The sequence below is a fragment of the Moschus berezovskii genome, chromosome Y (assembly GCF_049115385.1).
Source record: "Moschus berezovskii isolate FMDL1 chromosome Y, NW_MosBer_1.0, whole genome shotgun sequence".
NCBI lineage: Eukaryota > Metazoa > Chordata > Mammalia > Artiodactyla > Moschidae > Moschus > Moschus berezovskii.
The window spans coordinates 12,841,771-12,856,122 of NC_142489.1; the positions used below are offsets into that span (position 1 = coordinate 12,841,771).

The 14,352-nt window shown below is 39.8% G+C and overlaps 1 pseudogene; it reads left to right on the forward strand.

Annotated features, from left to right (window-relative positions):
* The first annotated feature begins 7,331 nt into the window (after window positions 1–7,331).
* LOC148773062 (heat shock transcription factor, Y-linked-like) lies at window positions 7,332–10,483 on the forward strand (annotated as a pseudogene).
* The last annotated feature ends 3,869 nt before the right edge of the window (window positions 10,484–14,352 follow it).

Sequence of the window (14,352 nt, forward strand, 5' to 3'; positions counted from 1 at the left end):
AGCATTGTTCATGGGGTTTCACTTAGCAGCTGCTCTAAATCAAATGGCTCCAACGAACATTTGGCAGCTATGTCTACTTCTATTTTGCAGTACCACATCGTATCTCCATTATGCAACAGTTATTTTGGACTGAGGCTGGAACCTTCTACTTTTCCAGGAGTGCATGGTAATGTGTCAGCCCATATACAAACCTTTTCCTAAACTACAACAGGCAGGCCATTCATGTGTCCCAGTGCCAAAGGTCCCTGATACATTGTTGTCTCTCTTTCTAGGTCAATACATCAACCATCTTCATTATTTGAAAATCATCCTAATACAGCTGGTGAAAGATTATACAGGATACTGAAGATTAAAATTAATGTTGGGAGATGTCAACAAATTCCTACAATTCTCTCCTTTGAAGAATAAAGTTATATGTTCATTTTCATAGTGTCAATTTCTATTTTGAAATAATTAAGGGTAAAATGAGTATTTCAGTTCCTGGATATTTTGCTCTGCTTCAATGTAAAATTTTCTGTTCAAGGAAACATTCAATATGTATCCTAGATACATTCAGTTCAGTTCAGTTCAGTTCAGTCGCTCAGTCATGTCCGACTCTCCACGACCCCATGAATCACAGCACGCCAGGCCTCCCTGTCCATCACCAACTCCCGGAGTTCACTCAAACTCATGCCCACAGAGTCAGTGATGCCATCCAGCCATCTCATTCTCGGTTGTCCCCTTCTCCTCCTGCCCCCAACCTTTCCCAGCATCAGAGTCTTTTCCAGCGAGTCAATTCGTCACATGAGGTGGCCAACGTATTGGAGTTTCAGCTTTAGCATCAGTCCTTCCAGTGAACACCCTACACCTAATGAATTGTTTGAAAAAAATAGAAACTGTGAACAAAGTGGAAAGGCAAAATGTAAATAAATTGACTTCTGAAATCATCCAGGCTGAACTGACTGTCTAAGTTAGGATGGTATGGGAGAAGGAAGAGATAAAAATCAAATTTAGAAAAAGCAAATGAATAGTATATACTTGAATGCTTTCTCAGTTTTATTATATTATGCCAGTTATTGGAAAGAAAGCTAAGAGGTTAGACAGAAGGTTGTCTTCATTAAATGTGTGTGTGTGTGTGTGTGTGTTTCACTTGAAAATGTAGATGTAGCCTATTCGGTAATCAGGACCACTATCATACCATAACCGGGATGCCAATGATAACATGACATATTCAAAGATTGCACCACAGTCAGCAAAAAAAATAGGCATTTTACAAGTAGTATTATAAAGGGTCATTCTTGTTCTGCTCTCCTTACGTCACATCTTTATTTCCTCCCACCAAGACAGCACACTATATTTCCTAATGTATATTTTGATGTTGCTTTCCTGTTCCTACAAAGAGAGACTTAAATCCTTGTAGTGAATGCAGCATCTCAGCAAGGTAATCAGTTCTTGGAAGACATGACATTTCTTTCCCTTAGTAGCTTCATTACCTATCTATTTCACAGAATTACTAGAGCTACAATCAGGCAACATATTTTCAGTCACAATAAGCCACATTTCACAACTTTTCCTAAACACTTGCTTGGGGTTGGAAAGAACCTATCTTCCTTCTTACCAAGTTAACCACAGATATCCATTTCTTCTATGTGTTGCATGTCTCCCCAAGTTACCTTATGTATCTTGTACATCAGCTAAGACATAGTGCCTGTCAAATGAAGTATTTTAAGTATTTCATGAATTAGCAATAAAAAGATGCTAAATAAATTAACAGTCAGAAGCTATACACATTATTCAACAACATCCCATGGCCTCCACTATTACCGTCATTGACGTTTATTTTTTAATTGAGAATTTAGTAAGGTGGTGTGTCTTCTTTTTAATACAATGTCCAGGTTTTTCATAGCTTTTAAATCCAAAAGCAAGTGACATTTAATTTGGTGACTGCAGTAACTATTCTTAGTAATTTTACAGCCAAAAACATGAAGCTTATCACTGTTTTCACATATTTCAGTTTAGGTCAGTACAGTGTCTCAGTCATGTCCTACTCTTTGCTACCCCATGAAATACAGCACGTCAGGTCTCCCTGTCCAACACCAACTCCCGGAGTTCACTCAACCTCATGTCCATCGAATTGGTGATGCCATCCAGCCATCTCATCTTCTGTCGTCCCCTCCTCCTCCTGCCCCCAATCCCTCCCGGCATCAGAGTCTTTTCCAATGAGTCAACTCTTCGCATCACATGGCCAAAGTATTGGAGTTTCAGCCTCAGCATCAGTCCTTCCAATGAACACCCAGGACTGATCTCCTGTAGAATGGATTGGTTGGATCTCCTTGCAGTCCAAGGGACTCTAAGGGTCTTCGCCAACACCACAGTTCAAAAGCATCAATTCTTCCACGCTCAACTTTCTTCACAGTCCAACTCTCACATCCATACATGATCACTGGAAAATACATAGCCTTGACTAGACTGACCTGTGTTGGCAAAATGATGTCTCTAATTTTTAATATACTATCTAAGTTGGTCATAATTTTCCTTCCAAGGCATAAGCGTCTTTTAATTTCATGGCTGCAATCAGCATCTGCAGTGATTTTGGAGCCCAAAGAAATAAAGTCTGACACTGTTTCCACTGTTTCCCCATCTCATTCTCATGAAGTGATGGGAACAGATGCCATGATCTTAGTTTTCTGAATGTTGAGCTTTAAGCCAACCTTTTAACTCTCCTGTTTCCCTTTCATCAAGAGATTTTTAATTCCCCTTCCCTCTCTGCCATAAGGGTCGGGTTATCTGCATATGTGAGATTATTGATATTTCTCCCAGCAATCTTGACTCCCGCTTGTGCTTCTTCCAGTCCAGCCTTTATCATAATGTGCTCATCATATAAGGTAAATAAGCAGGGTGACCATAGACAGCCTTGACTTGCTCCTTTTCCTATTTGGAATCAGTCTATTCTGTGTCCAGCACTAACTGCTGCTTCCTGACCTGCATACAGTTTTCTCAAGAGACAGGTGAGGAGGTCTGGTAGTCCCATCTCTTCCAAAATTTTCCATCGTTTATTGTGATCCACACTGTCAAAGGCTTTGCATAGTTAATAGAGCAGAAAGAGATGTTTTCCTGGAACTCTATTGCTTTTTCCATGATCCATCAGATGTTGGCAATTTAATCTGTCTTTCCTCTGCCTTTTCTAAAACCAACTGGAACATCTGGAAGTTTACATGCTTACCCCTTCTATTTGCAGAGTAGTGATGGGACTAGATGCCCTTACCTTTTTTTTATGAATGCTAAGTTATTAACACTCTTCTCATTCACCCTCATCAAAAGACTCTTTATTTCCTCTTCACTTTCTGTTTGTTTCAGTGTTGCCATCTATATATCTGAGCTTGTTGCTGCTTCTCCCAAACGTTGATGTCAGCTTGTGACTTATTCGTCTGGTATTTTAACAGTATACTCTACTTAAGATTCATCCTAAACAGAGTGACAATATAGAGATATGTCACTCTCCTTTCCCAATTTTTAACATTCAATTGTTCCATGTCTGCTCCCAATTCTTGCGTCTTGACTCATTTAAGGGTCGTTGCAGCTTTTACTTCCTCAAGAATTTTCCAGCTACCCCACCCCTTTTTGTTTTGGTGTTCTCCATCTAGACATCTATGATTTTGATCATCTTTACTCTCATTAGTCTGAATTCTTTTTCAGGAAAACTTCCTAACTCCTCTTCTTTACTTTGTTTTTGTGGGATTTTATTTTTTACCTTCAGCAGCTGAATATTTCTCTCCCTTTTCATTTTGTTTCGATTAGTGTGATTTGGGTCCCCTTTCTTCAGGCTGGAGAGTTATAGACCCACCATGTTGTGGAACCTGCCTTTTGTGGGTGGAATTGGATCAGTGACTTCTCAAGGTTTAATACTTCGGATAATTTGTGTCTGTGCACTGGCAGGCATATCTATATCTCTTCTCTCTGAAGTGCAATGAATTGTCCATGGATTGTGCTTTGGGGCGTTTGTGGGTTTGGCATGGCGTAGTGTACCCCCTTTTATAATATTCACTGTTGTGTTTCTGTTTTGCTGGAGACTATCTGTGGGTTCTCTTCTACTGAACTTGCTGACTCAAGTGTGGAGATTACTTTCCATGTAGACTCGGAAACTCTGGGGTGTGTGCGTCTCCTTTAACGTTCCTTGAGGTAAGTTCTATGTTGATGTAAAGTTCTGGAATCGATGTCCTGGCCTCTGGGTTTCTGTCCCCAGATTACGGTAGCATCAAAAATTGACATCCACACAATACAGAAGATAAAACCCCAGGTTAATGGTGACACAACTCTCCTCAGCCAGAAAGAATCAAAGGGATATCCAGAATTTCAGACAGCAATGGGAGGAGGGATAAAGAGGTGCCTAGGAGGAGATCAGTTCAGTTCAGTCACTTAGTTGTGTCCGACTCTTTGTGACCCCATGAACCAAAGCACGCCAGGCCTCCCTGTCCATCACCAACTCCCGGAGTTCACTCAAACTCATGTCCATCGAGTCGGTGATGACATCCAGCCATCTCATTCTCTGCCGTCCCCGTCTCATCCTACCCTCAATCCCTCCTAGCATCAGACTCTTCAAGTGAGTCAACTCATCACATGAGGTGACCAAAGTATTCGAGTTTCAGCTTTACTATAAATCCTTCCAATGAACACCCAGGATTGATCTCTTTTAGAATGGACTGGTTGGATTTCCTTGCAGTCCAAGGGACTCTCAAGAGTCTTCTCCAGCACCACCGTTCAAAAGCATCAATTCTTTGGTGCTCAGCTTTCTTCACAGTCCAACTCTCACATCCATACATGAGCACGGGAAAAACCATAGCCTTGACTAGACCGACCTTAGTTGGCAAAGTAATGTCTCTGCTTTTTAATATGCTAGGAGGAGATAGGGGAGAGTTAAAAGGGGAGAGAGCAATCAATTCAGGAAATGAATCCACAAGTGAAATCAGATCGAAAAGACTTTGTTACTAAAGCTGCAACATTGATATCAATTTTTGGAAAGTAAAAGTTAAGAACCAAGAAGAAAATTTAGACTTGTTTAAATAGTGTAAAAAACAAAATGGAGTCCAAATTCATTCCTTCATATATGTAAAAAGAAAAGTGTTTAAAAAGAGATTTATGTGTATGTGTGTGTGTGCGTTTGTGTGTTTTTGAAAGGTAATAATAGTTAATAGAAATAAAAGTTTAGGGTCTACTAAAGGGCTACAATTGTATAAAGTGAAAGAAATCATATAGAAATTGATCGCAGAATTTCAAAGCAGTTGTGCGCTTTTTGGTGTCAATACAGTGTCAGACAGTCTCTTGTTAAAGCTTGTACTTGTCAAAGGTGATTGTTGTTCCTCAGTTGAACAGTCTGAGCAGATATTGTAGACTTATTCCATTGAACCTGTTACTTCTGGGTTGGTTTATGCTTCTTTGCTTATATTTCCTTCTTTTATTTAAAAGCCTCTCCATATCTGGTTTTCAACATGAAACGAGGGTCCAGTAGCCTCTTATTTGACCTAAGCTGTTCAGTGTCTTGGTGGTGAGAGGTGGGACACAGAAAACAAATACCATTGGGATATTGTGGGTGCTTGAGGTGGATTGATCACGTCTGGCTTGTCAATGACAAATGTGACATGTAATTTCTGGGTCCATCCTGCTCGGACTCCTGGTTGATACATGAGGACACAGTCAGGGGCAATGTGTTTCATGCACTTCCCAGCCAATCAGGCAGTTAGGTGCTTGGCAAGGGCCATGCTCAAGATTGGCTATATGCTCTGTGCTCTTCCCAAGTCCAAAATCTCAGGTGATTGGTTGGAGGCAAGGCACAGTCCCAGGTGGGCTGTGCATCTTATGCAGTTCTCTGGTCTCAGTCACTCAGTTTGCTGCCTGTGCCAGAAGGCACATTCTCAAGTATGCCATGTGTCTCCTCAGGGTAACTGACCCCAGACTGTCATGTTCCTGGCCTAGGTGAACTGTCCATGAAGTGAGGAATTCATCATTAGCAACTGTCAGCCAGCTTAGAGCTTGGTAGGGGATGTCTCTGGGGCCAGGATACTAGTAGCCTATTTCCTTCTGCCTTTGGCAGTCATACACTTTCCTCTCTCCCTCCGTTGAGGAACGGATCTTAAATGGACATTGGCTTGGTCTCCTTTGGTATTTTCTAGTGCACAATCTTCAGTTCTGTGAGTATGCCATGGTTCAAGATGTGGCCTTGGAGCCTTCTCACAGGATTGATCTCCGTTAGAATGGACTGGTTGGATCTCCTTGCAGTCTAAGGGACTCTCAAGAATCTTCACCAACACCATAGTTCAAAAACATTGGTTCTTCAGCGATCAGCTTTCTTCACAGTCCAACTCTCACATCCATACATAACCATGGGAGAAACCATTGCCTTGTCTAGACGGACTGTTGTTGGCAAAGTAATGTCTCTGCTTTTTAATATACTATCTAGGTTGGTCATAACTTTCCTTCCAAGGGGTAACCCGTCTTTTAATTTCATGGCTGCAATCAGCATCTGCAGTGATTTTGGAGCCCCTCCCCCCCAAAAAATGTCTGACACTGTTTCCACTGTTTCCCCATCTATTTCCCATGAAGTGACGGGACCAGATGCCATGATCTTTGTTTTCTGAATGTTTAGCTTCAAGCCAACCTTTACACTCTCCTCTTTCACTTTCTTCAAGAGGCTTTTGAGTTCCTCTTCACTTTCTGCCATAAGGGTAGTGTCATTTGCATATCTGAGGTTATTGATATTTCTCCCAGCAATCTTGATTCCAGCAATCTTGATTCTAGCAATTTTGATTCCAGCTTGTGCTTCTTCCAGCCCAGCGTTCCTCATGCTGTACTCTGAATATAAGTTAAATAAGCAAGGTGACAAGATACAGCCTTGACTTACTCCTTTCCCTATTTGGAACTAGTTTGTCGTTCCATGTACAGTTCTGACTGTTGCTTCCTGACCTGCATATTGAAAATTAAAAATGTGTGTATAGAAGGGTGATGAATCACTTTTATTTCAGAAACCAAATAGATTTACTGATGTGAATTATCCATGTAAAAATTCTTTAGAAATGAGATTGTGCAGGCTCATGGTTTTGGTTACTATTTAGGTAAGGAGCCTGTATTTTAAGTTGATGCTGAAGTAAACACTGGTTGAACATTACCCTTCAATTGCTAGGAGAGCAGTCACGTTGTGATGTCACAGCTACCCTTCAATTGCTAGGAGACAAGTGAATCTTTGAACCACTGTGATGGTCTAGGGAGTTTCTCTCTGTAGGCCAGCCAAGCAGCATTTGAAGTTGTAGTGTGTAAAATCGGAAAAATGAGAAAATTATCTGAAGAAAGATTTTTATGAGATGGCACATATTTCTTCAGAAATTCAAGACGTGTCTCCTAACTACGAATCCACTGGTTCAGAAAACTCCATCAGATCTTCTTTGTATGATTATACACTTGCTGGGGACACAGATTTGATATCTATTATTGAAGAATATGCTTTTCAGGCTTTGTCTGAGGAAGTTGTGAAAAAAAGTCCACGTTACACATTTTCTGTCCCTCAAACAGGTGAGTTGAATGAATTTCTTTCACTCACTTTTCCACAAAAATTGTGGAATACAGTTGAAAGTGATCAATTTGAATCTATTTGGTGGGATGAGAGTGACATTTGTATAGTGATCAATGAAGAACTCTGCAAGAAAGAAGTCTTGGAAAGAAAGGTGCCTTTCAGAATACTTGAAACCAGTAAAGTGAAATGTTCAGTTCGACAGCTTAATCTTTATAGGTTTAGTAAAAAGCGACAAACTTTTCAAAGATCTGCTTCACTATCAGACTTTCTCTAAGAAGAAAAGAATAAGCATTTTACCATAGGTAGCTAAAATGGAATTTAAAATTGAGATAGCAACTTGTTGAAAAGCTTTATTTTTTGAACTTGAGAACAGCTAGAGGATATAATATTTTATGTTTAAGAAACTTTCCAATCAACTTGAAACAAGATACAAGTCTTGAAGCTACTTAAAGTGGCATTTACTGTACATATACAACACATATTTAGCTGATGAACATAATTGTTTCTAACATGTTAGCTGTTAAAACTACTCTGGAGGTGTTTTATTGGATGCAATTTAATTGGTATCATTAAAGGAATACTATTTTTTTTCTTTTTTAAATTTGTTTAATTGGAGGCTAATTACTTTACATTATTGTACTAGTTTTGCTATACATTGACATGAATCTGCCCCAGGTGTACATGTGTTCCCCATCTTGAACCCCCCTCCCACCTCCCTCCCCATCCCATCCCTCCGGTTCATCCCAGTACAACAGCTCCGAGCATCCTGTATCATGCATCGAAACTGGACTGGCGATTCATTACACATATGATAATATACGTTTCAATGCCATTCTCCCAAATCATCCCACCCTCGCCCTCTCCCACAGAGTCCAAAAGACTGTTCTATACATCTGTGTCTCTTTTGCTGTATTGTGTACAGGGTTATCGTTATCATCTTTCTGAATTCCATATATATGCGTTAGTATACTGTATTTGTGGTTTTCTTTCTGCCTTACTTCACTCTGTATCATAGGTTCCGGTTTCATCCACCTCATTAGAACTGATTCAAATGTATTCTTTGTAATTGCTGAGTAATACTCTATTGTGTATATGTATCACAGATTTCTTATCCATTCGTCTGCATATGGACATGTAGGTTGTCTCCATGTCCTGGCTGCGATAAACATTGGAGTACATGTGTCTCTTTCAATTCTGGTTTCCTTGGTTTGTATGCCCAGGAGTCTGATTGCTGTGTCATATGACAGCCCTGTTTCCAGTTTTGTAAGGAAACTCCACACTGTTCTCCATAGTGGTTGTACTGTTTGCAATCCCACCAACAGTGTAACAGGGTTCCCTTTTCTCCACACCCTCTCCAACATTTATTGCTTGTTGACTTTTGAATACAGCCATTCTGACTGGCATGAAATGGTACCTCATTGTGGTTTTGATTTGCATTTCTCTGATTATGAGTGATGTCGAGCATCTTTTCATGTGTTTGTTAGCCATTTGTACGAAGGAATAAAGTTTTATAGTTTAGCTATATGGCAGTTTTACCTTGGTTTATAGAGAAATTAAATAATTGTATCCTTTGACTTTAGTTACAGATCTACTATAATCCAAATTTCAAAAGCGGTTATCCTCAACTTCTAGTAAGAATAAAAAGAAGAGTTGGGATTAACAATGTGTTTCCAATATCTTCATTAGTTTGAGATTACAAGAAGCAGCATGTTAAAAAAAGTGTCAACATAGATGATCGTAACTCAGATTTTCTTCCTGAAACTAGTGGAGAGAATACATTTTCAGCCTCCACCAGTTTAACTGTGCCTTTCATACAAAAGCCTCACAGCAGCCAGATCATCGCTAATACAAGAGCTCTAGCTCTGTGTGACTTACCTTCCCCATCATCAATATCAGTTAGCCAAACAGAATAGATTGTGGGAGATCAACCTGTTGTTTTAAATCAGTTGAGCATTTTTAAGTGGCACTCACATAGCAGCTACACTCAAGTAAATGGCCACGTTGAGAACTTGGCTACTACAACTGTGTCTGCTTCTCAGAACCGCATAGTATCTCCATTCAGTTCAGTTCAGTTGCTCAGTCGTGTCCAACTCTCCGCGACCCCATGAATCACACCATGCCAGGCCTCCCTATCCATTACCAACTCCCGGAGTTCACTCAAACTCATGTCCACAGAGTCGGTGATGCCATCCAGCCATCTCATTCTCGGTCGTCCCTTCTCCTCCTGCCCCCAACCTTTCCCAGCATCGGTCTTTTCCAGTGAGTCAACTTGTCTCATGAGGTGGCCAAAGTATTGCAGTTTCAGCTTTAGCATCAGTCCTTCCAATGAACACCCAGGATCGATCTCCCTTAGAATGGACTGGTTGGATCTCCTTGCAGTCCAAGGGACTCTCAAGAGTCTTCTCCAACACCACAGTTCAAAAGCATCAATTCTTCAGTGATCAGCTTTCTTCACAGTCCAACTCTCATGTCCATACATGACCACGGGAAAAACCATAGCCTTCACTAGACGGACCTTGGTTGGCAGAGTAATGACTCTGCTTTTTAATGTATCATCAAGGTTGGTCATAACTTTCCTTCCAAGGAGTAAGCGTCTTTTAATTTCATGGCTGCAATCAGCATCTGCAGTGATTTTGGAGCCCAAAAAAATAAAGTCTGACACTGTTTCCACTGTTTTTCCATCCATTACAGAGCAGTTATTCTGGACTGATGGTGGAGCCTTCTAAGTTTCCACTTAGGTATAATGATATGTCAACCCATGACAGTCCTTTTCATAACCTTCAAAAGAGAGGCAACTCATGGTCCTCAGTGCCAACGATCACTTATACATCTGTCTCCTCTCTTTCAAGTCAACTCATCAACAATCATCATTACGTGAAAACCATGCTAATTAAAATGGACCTATCAAATAAGTGTCAGATTATGGAACCTAGTGAAGATTGAAATTTTTGTTGGTAGATGTCAACAAATGTCTACAATTCTTGTATTTGAACAATAAAATTACATGTTCATCGTCATAGTTTCGTTTTCTCTTTTCGAACAATGAAGAGAAAAAAAATGAAGCTTTAGTTTAATATCTGGCTATTTTATAAACTCTTTAGAACAAGAAAACATTCGTTATGCATTCTAGGTCAATGACACCTGATCTAATGTTTGTAAGCAAGAAAATGAAAATAAAGGGAAAAGAGGTAATGGATGTAAAGTGATTTCTGACATCATCCCTGCTGAAATGAATGGGTGTCTACATTAGGACTGAATGGGTGAAGGAAGAGATAAAAATAAAATTTTTTAAAAATGGAAATACACAGTATGTACCTTAGTTAATTCATAGTTACATTTTATTCTATTAGATATTGGTAGACAGCAGATTATCTTCATTACAGAAATTCATTATGTACTTGAAAATTTGAAATCATGATTATCACCACTGTACTGTCACCATGATACCAAAGATAACATGGCATAATCAGTGACTGGCTCATGGTCAGCGCAACATATGTATTTTACAAGTGGTATTGTATAGGGTCAATTTTGCTCTGCTGTCCTTAAGCGAAAGTGGAAGGGGGGTAGCTCAGTCATGTCTCACTCTGTGACCCCCGTGGAGTGTAGCCTTCCAGGTTTCTCCATCCATGGGATTCTCCAGGCAAGGATACTGGAGTGGGTTGCCATTTCCTTCTCCAGGGATCTTCCAGATCCAGGGATTGAACCCGGGTATCCCACATTGCAGGCAGATGCTTTACTGTCTGAACCACCAGGGAAGATGCTGTCCTTAAGGCATGCCTTTATCTCCTGACACCAAGATTCCACCCTATATTTCCTAATGCATGTTTAGATGTTGCTTATCTGTTCCCACAGAAACAGAATAAATTCCTGGAGGGGATTGCAGCACATCTGTGTGATTAACAAGTTCTGTGAATACATGATATCTTTTTTCGTTAATAATTTCATTATCTTTCTCTTATACTGTGCTTCCGGAGCTACAATCACTCACCCAAATTTCAGTCATGCTGAGCCGCTTCTCACAACTTTGTCTCAACTCTTTCTTGGGGTTGGAAGGAACTACCATTTACACTCCTACTAAGTTGAGTCCAGATATTAAATCTTCATTTTTTGAATTACTCTCTTTATGTATCTTTCATATCAGCTGAAACTTAGAGCATGCAAATGATATGTTTTAATTACTTACTGAATTATCAATAAAGAAATGAAACAATCAATCAAATACTATACACATTATTCAACATATTCCTATAACCTTCTTTATTATCATAACTGGCCTTTCCTATTTACTGAAAACTTTTTCCAAGTTGATAAATATTTATTATATTTACATGAATGTTAAATGTGGGAATTAAAATTATAAAATGACTGCTGCTCTTATGAAATCTACAGTCTATAAGAACCAATTCTAACCATGCAGTTTCAGGCCCCAATTCCCTAAAATTCAATAGTAGTTGTGGAGACATGTATGGGGAAAAAATCATTAATTTTAATAATCTGGAAAAGTCATGGAGTAAGAGGGGATCAAAATCAATGGTTTACCCCTAATATATTTCACAATGAAATACTCTGAACAAAGTGTCTGCTTGTTGGACTATCCAGCTGTCATGAACACTACCTAGAAATCTTGGCAATCTCAAATTTGGGGTCATTCATTTACATGAGGTTGGCAACATCAACTCATGTCCCTGTTTTGGGATGGTAAACCACATAGGACAACACCAGGTTCACCACTCTCATTCTTGAAGCTGGTGAACAATGAAATCTGTGAAATATCTGTGTAGATAAGGGAGTGGTCCACAAGCACAACTTTTCTTTCACTGAAAAATTTCATTCAATGTAGGTGAGAATGCCACGTTTAGAGAGGTGAGTATTTTGCAGCAATGGTAAGTGTTACTGAAATTGGTGTTCTTAGTTATCATTTCAAGCCCAAAGTCCTAAGGCCATGTTTTAGATTTCAGGATTTTTATGAAACTAAAGGACCCTTACTCATTAAAAGGAAAGTTATGACGAACCTAGATAGCATATTAAAAAGAAGAGACATTACTTTGCCAAAAAAGGAACATCTAGTCAAGGCTATGATTTTTCCAGTGGTCATGTATGGATATGAGAGTTGGACTGTGAAGAAAGCTGATCACTGAAGAATTGATACTTTTGAACTGTGGTGCTGGAGAAGACTCTTGAGAGTCCCTCGGACTGCAAGGAGATCCAACCAGTCCATTCTAAGGGAGGTCAGTTCTGGGTGTTCATTGGAAGGACTTATGCTAAAGCTGAAACTGCAATCCTTTGGCCACCTCATGCGACGAGTTGACTCACTGGAAAAGACTCTGATGCTGGGAGGGGTTGGGGGCGGGAGGAGAAGGGGACGACCGAGAATGAGATGGCTGGATGGCATCACCGACTCGATGGACATGAGTTTGAGTGAACTCCAGGAGTTGGTGTTAGACAGGGAAATCTGTGTGCTGTAGTTCATGGAGTTGCAAAGAGTCAGACAAGAGTGAGATACTGAACTGACTGACTTACTCTGTAGTCAAATTTACATCATTTGAGCAATATCACATTAAAAGTGATTCCATTTTGTATTTCATTGTCATGTACTGATTATTTCTTCAGTCCCTTTTACCTTCTTTTCATGTTCCGCTTTGAGAGTAGGTCCTTCTCAAAAAGAACAGGAATGATCTACTTAGTCCTCCGTGATAACTTGGAAAAGACATGGACAAGGACATTCAATATATCATGTTGAAAAGCTACTGTTTTTGTTCTCTCCTGAAAGCATATTATTAACCTGTACTTCAATTGTCCTACCAAGGGAAGCCTGATTATATGGTCCATTACCTTTGTTATCAATTTCCATATGGCTTTAATATATCAGTACCTGTAATTCTCCGAAGATTATAGAGAAATTAGCTCAATACTTTAGGGAAGCATTGTACATGAATTCAGTTTTCTTTCCCTTATGTATTTACTTTATAATTGGTGCCTAAAATTGTAAACCTGAAAACAAAAATTGAAGTGAGGTAAATACAGAAGATTGGGGGAAAAGTAGAAAAATTGATGGGAGAAGGTTCGTCTAGTCAAGACTATGGTTTTTCCAGTGGTCATGTATGCATGTGAGAGTTGGACTGTGAAGAAAGCTGATTGCCGCAGAATTGATGCTTTTGAACCGTGGTGCTGGAGAAGACTCTTGAGAGTCCCTTGGATTGCAAGGAGATCCAACCAGTCCATTCTAAAGGAGATCAGTCCTGGGTGTTCATTGGAAGGACTGGTGCTAAAGCTGAAACTCCAGTACTTTGGCCACCTGATGCAACGAGTTGACTCACTGGAAAAACTCTGATGAGGGAAGGGATTGTGGGCAGGAGGAGAAGGGGACAACAGAGAATGAGATGGCTGGACAGCATCACCGACTGGATGTAAATGGGTTTGAGTGAACGCTGGGAGCTGGTGATAGACAGGGAGACCTATCCATCTATTGAATCATAGGGTGGCAAGGAGTTGGGCACAACTGAGCTACTGAACTGTACTGAACTGAACTGAACTGAAAGTCTGCTCTGCATAAGAAGACAAAAATGTTCCTGTGTATTCCCCCTCTTTATTTATTTAATTTTTCAATTTGTGCTTGGGGATTATAAGGAATGCTTGTAATATATTTAATAGAAAATGACTGGAGGAATTATTTGAATTGCCTAGAACTATAGGCAGGGCTATTTTCTGTTTTTATACAACTAGGTGTTCCCATTATAGTAAAGCAAGCTACAGGTGGGTTACAACATGTCCTGTGAGATGTAGCCCATATAAAAAAGGAATTTGTATCA